The sequence below is a fragment of the Primulina tabacum genome, chromosome 14, assembly GCF_025594145.1.
Source record: "Primulina tabacum isolate GXHZ01 chromosome 14, ASM2559414v2, whole genome shotgun sequence".
NCBI classification, from domain to species: Eukaryota; Viridiplantae; Streptophyta; class Magnoliopsida; order Lamiales; family Gesneriaceae; genus Primulina; species Primulina tabacum.
In genome coordinates this window covers 20,649,871-20,655,915 of record NC_134563.1, presented here as the reverse complement: position 1 = coordinate 20,655,915, position 6,045 = coordinate 20,649,871, and positions in this window count along the sequence as shown.

Here is a 6,045-nt window from a genome sequence, read left to right as displayed (position 1 = left end):
TAACCATCGACGGAAATACATTTAATTTTTTTTTATAAAATATTATTATATTAATTAACTTCTTCTTTTTTTTTTCCTTATAAAATATTATGTTTAAACTTTATCATGAGATGAAATATGATCAGAAAAATGAAAAATCAAAGACTTTTGACTTGCATAACATACATAAAATAAAAAGAAAGAGAGAAAAGTTGGGAGGTTTGAAACATAACTTTGTTTTTGTTACATTTAATTTATTTATAGCTTATTTTGGGACGGTGATTTAAATTGGTATCAAATTGACTGGTATTAATAATATTGCATAATATGTTATTCCAGCAAAATATTTTCTTCTCTAATAAAGTTATATAATAATATTCAAACAGTTTTTTTTTAGAAAAATAAAAAATAAGGCAACCATTCATACTATGTATTCAACCATAAAATAAACTTTCCACTCACGATGACAACAATACTCCAGGCCCACTCCGACTCCCCGTCAAAGAAGTTAAACTGACTTTTTACGTAAAAGCGAAGAAATTCATCATGCTAACTAATTGAGTGATAATGAACCATGAAATATTCAAAGAGATATAAACTTATGTATAAATTTGTTAGCATCAGTGAAGCATGCTAAGAAAAAAGAGTTGGATAAACAATTCAAACTTCAAAATTTTCTTCTTTTGGAAAGTGTGCTTCTGAAATATTTTAAGAAATCATAAGCTGGCCTAGTTCATTGAAAGTGCAACATACTACTTTGGTTAGTGCAAAATCAATACACAACATTTTAGTGAAAATACAAGCAGTAGAAGATAATAAGATACAAGAATTTTTTTATGAAAGTTCGAATGACAAAAATCTTTTACGTCGAACTGTCATTCTTCTGTTTCCATAAGATATCACTATTTCCATAAGGTATCACTAGAAGTCTTGATTGATACACCTTGTACAAACCCACTTCAGCAGGTCTATTTTTCCTACCGAAACTCCTAGTATTACAACTCAACACTTTAAGAGATTTAAAGATTCTTTTTATGTATTACAAATGCTTCGCACAGTACAGTAATTGGAATAATGAAGGAGTATGAATAAGAATGACACAAATGATCTTTTAGATCTGATAAAGTTTTAAGCATGTGTTGATTTTTCTGAGGCTTTGAAAAGTTTGAGTATTTTTGAAAAATTATTCACAGTAAATTAAGAGCTCATGAGTTGGAGAGATATTTTGTGAATATTTGAGAAGAATTTATGTACTTGGTCTTTTAACGTTCAAGTAAAAACATCTCTTTTATATGTATAAAGTACCTGAATCCAATAATAGGCTGGCAAAGAGAGTAATGGATGATCTTGTACTGTTCATTTAACTACATTAAATGAAGTGTACTTTTGTACAGAACGATCATATTAAATAGAGACATTCTCTGATGGATAACATACACAAAACAAGTATTATCGGTCTCTTATTAAAGATTATATGATTTGATGTTAGTCTGACATGTTATCATAACAGACTAGAACGAAGTCTACTGCTTCTGGTTATGAAATGCTGTAATCTATATTAATGTATGATCTTGGCTACCTATTGGAGTTTCTCTTTAGTGAGTGTTCTGATTTTTCTTAACCATAAAATCAGCAGAACCCTACGATTCTGGTTTTCCTTAAGCAGTACTGATCGAGCAAAACTTGCACTGTTAAATCTTTGATAAAAATATGGTTTTGATTGCTCAAAATTTATCGCAAGTGCACGATGTCAAGTAATAATATAATGTACGTGAGTACGAGTATCGTTCCACTGAAGACTGTATTTAACAATTATTATTTTCAGTTATTAAATCTTTAGCAACGAAAATTTGAATGATTGTTTTATTGCTACTATAATCAACTAAACATGCAAATAAAATTATTCAAGAACTGATTAATGAAATCTAATATCTAAAATGGTTGATTAAAAATTCAATGAGAAATGAATTTGTTGGGAATATCGGTTCACCTACCCCTCATTAATTAATTAATTCGTTCGATATTGATTTTATACTTCCGACAGGATTTCCTATTCAATTGAACACAGTCTCTCGAGCTATGCCAAGTTAATTCTACTCAATGAAGTAATTAAATGTCTTAATTATTTATCAAGAGTGAATTGCATGTCGATTTATGAAATCCCCTAGTTTTCGACCCTTAGGACTATGACTATCGGCGCGTATCCAATTTCATATATCTATGCAAATTGTAGATCCACGGATTATACTACTCGTTTCTATCACAAGTTATTCTCTCGAACTCACTCGCAATATAAAAACGTTGTCAAAGTTTGCTACGCTCTAACAACACGATAAAACAGTAGTATAATCAAGAATAACGCAACAATCGAAATATAAATTAATTCAAATCAACGTTCGGGGTAGGATCCCCTTAAATCCTAACAAATATTAAAAGTTTAGCTATTCGAGTTCATATTAAAACTGAACAAAACAAAGTTTAAAGAATAGAAACTAGATCAGAAATACTAGGCGTGACGAAAATCGCAAAGACGACGCCCGAAAATCTTCAAATCTTCAACTTCTGGCGCAAAAATTCTCCAAAGCTTGTGGCGGCTCTGAAGTTATGTCTAAATGAATGTAAAATCGTGCCTCCAACCTCTTCCATATCATCTACCTCCAGAAAATAGGGCAAGGAATCGCGCAAAATATTTTCCAAAAATATAATCGCGCCCGGGCGGACCTAGGTTTCCGCCCGGGCAGAAGGTCTTCGCAGATTCAGCTTTTCAATTTTCCTTTGACGCGCCCGGGCGGATATAAGTTTCCGCCCGGGCGGGTGGTCTTCGCAAATTTTCATGTTTCTTTTTTCTTTGGCGCGCCCGGGCGGAAATAAGTGTCCACCCGGGCGGATGATTCTCGCAAAAATTATTTTTTCTCATGCCTTGGATGCGCCCGGGCGGACATAAATGTGCGCCCGGGTGGAGGTCTCTCGAATTTCTCCCTTTGATCTTCAGTTTTGCACGAATGTCCTGCATTTTCGCCAACTAAACACATGAGTAACAATAAAACATAATTTATTTTAAAATATGACAAAATGCATGCAATCTAAACGATAAATGCAACACAATGCGACAAAACATGACATGAAAAACAAGTAAAATCCACCTATATCAACCCCCCAATACTAACCTTTTGCTCGCCCTCGAGCAAAATAGGTGACAAGATAGAATGGAACATGACATAAATTAGGTCGACAGTGAATTCATAGTCATCACTAGCCTCAGCGAAACTCAACATATTCCCTTGTCAATCATTACAAAGCACAATTCTTCGCACTTCCCTTGGTCTAGACATCGTTTCAAATAAAGCCTGAACGTGTGTGTGTGTTGTTAGTCCTAGCATCACAAATGATAGAGGGATCCATTCTCAACCATTGTCAGAGATTTAAATCAGTCTGTTAGTGTAAATATCACTCTCCTTTATTCCTTTGCACTCAGTATCCATCAGTAACTAATTTTTTCTCTCTCCTTTTTTTTTTCTCTGAATAAGAATACAATAATGAAAGGACTATATTAGAACTTTTTATTTCAGATTCAAATCCATGTGTTTTGCATTTTTAGCCAGGAATAGGATTTCATTCCTTTATTCGGCTCCTCAACACCTTACATCTCCAACTTTAGCCAGGAATAGGATTTCATTCCTTTATTCGGCTCCCCCACACCTTACATCTCCATCTTTTTTTTTACGATGCTGATAGATACCTCGATTCAAGAGAATGTCGTCAAGTTCAATTTACACCTTCAAACATCTTTCCCCACTTTAGTTTTTAAATTTTCACTATTTTATCATGCATGCTTCTAGTTCTAACATTTGTGCAAAGAGAGTTCAATGTTTTAAATAAAACTTTATGTCTTTACCATAGTATGTGCTAAAGGTGTACGAATACACGACAGACAGGGCATGTCTCATCACTTCCTAATCATCCTTGGCTAACAATGTACTACTCGAAACACTGTCTGCTGACACACAAAAATATGCAAAACAACTAAAACTACATGCCAACGAACAATACAAACAAAGAACCAACACGACAAAGACGACACAACACCCATCCACCCCCCAATACTAAAGTCGAGCATTGTCCCCAATGCAACAGACGATAGAACAGAGACAGATAGTGCATAACAAAAAGATGCAATATGACCTAAACATGCAACAGAAATAGAAATAAACGAAAATAAATAAACTGAACGAAACGAAATGCGATAAAGAAAAGAAGGGATAGAAGTGACTCCCCTCTCACTGATCCTCCTCCTCGTGCGCCTCCGGGAGAATGATGCCAGCGTCCGGATCTGGCGCATCGGCGTAATGAAAATGGAACGGCGGCGGGAAAGCTGGCATGGGTGGTGGGAGAAGGGCTGGGTCGACACCGCTGTGGCTCAGGGATAGGCGAAGCATGGCATCAATAGTCGTCTGATACGTCTGACTCACGGCCTGCCACTGTAACTGATGGTCCGCAAAGGCAGCAAACTCATCCATCCTCTCATGCAGAAGGCGACGTCTAGGTCGCGGGGCCGGTGCTGGAGGCTCCTCTGGCAGTGGATCAAAAGTCAAACTGTCCCAGATAGGGCCAAACTGAGGGAACGCCTTCCGCCGTACTGCGGTCTTTTGTAGCCAGATGGCGTCATCGAGGGCCTTTGTCCGTGGCAGCCACTCATCGTCGTCCTGAAAAACCACCCCAGCGCTCGCACATAGTTCGGTGATAACATGGGGAAAGAATAACGCCACATTTGTATTATGGATGCTCAGCTGGATCTGTGAATGAATGATTTTTCCCGCGTTGAGCGGCATATGTGTGATCAGTGCATATATCAACAATGTTCTTTCCCTCTGGACGTCACTCGTGTGCCTGACTGGCATCAATCGTGTGGTCAGAAAAGCATACCGCATTGCAGCCAAGACTAGCAGATATTTTTCAGCGAAACAGGTGTGCGATCCAGGTGTCTTCCACGGAGACCCCGGATAGCAGATGCGCCGCATCATAAACTCTAAATCGGGTTCTGTCGCCCATGCCGTATACAACGAATCGTCCACCGCCGGTGTCTCAAGCACCCTATTAATTTCTGTCGAACTAAAATCCACCAATTTTCCTCTCACAAACGCCTTGCTGTCACTCCGCTCAGCCGCATTGGCGTAAAATTCTCGCACCACTGGTGCCACTGCGGCTTGCGGTTGCGAACAAAATTTACCCCATCCTCTACTCGCAGTTTGTCTGATAATAAGAATATTCTGCTCAAGCTGGAAACCTCGCTCTCGAATTGGAGCGCGATGTATTTTCGCGTGCTCATATCGTTCCCTAGCCGCAGGATTTACAAATAATTGGGAAATATGAGATGACGAAGTAGACGCACCGTGACTTACCCGAGCTTTTTTAGGTGCCATCGTTGAAGACGATTTCTGAAGAACAATAAGCCCGGAGTAGGAGGGTGTGTCGCCGAGAGAATGCTCGCCGGAACTCGGAGGAGGTGGCCGGAATGACGCAGCGGTGGCCAGATTTTGTAGAGGTGGCCGGAAAGTTCAATTTTTGACCGGAAAAATCACTTCTTGATGTTTGGTGCGGATGGAGACCCACGATTTGTACCTAAAATTGACACACGGCTAGCTATGTGAGCGAGATTTGAGTGAGGAGGTGCGAAAATTCGAAGGGGGAGGAGTAGGGTTCGAATGGGGAGAAGAAAAGAAGGCTGCAGATTTTTAGATCTGCGCGATCCGCCCGGGAGAATATAAGTTTCCGCCCCCGCCCGGGCGGATAACTCTTGGCTTTTAAAATTTTTTTTTTTTAAAAGGGACGCGCCCGAGCGGAAGCTTCACGGCAGAAAGGTCATTTACCTGGTGGACTCCTGCACTTCTCCGTTGATTGTTTCTTTCAGATTGAGGATGATAGCTGGTAGCACCCATCTCCTCCAACAGCTCATATCCCTCTTCAGCAGTCTTCCTCAATAGGTTTCCACATGCAGCAGCATCTATCATAGTACGATTAAGAGTAAGTAAACCATAATAAAAGGTTTGAACAACTAACCCAAGTGGC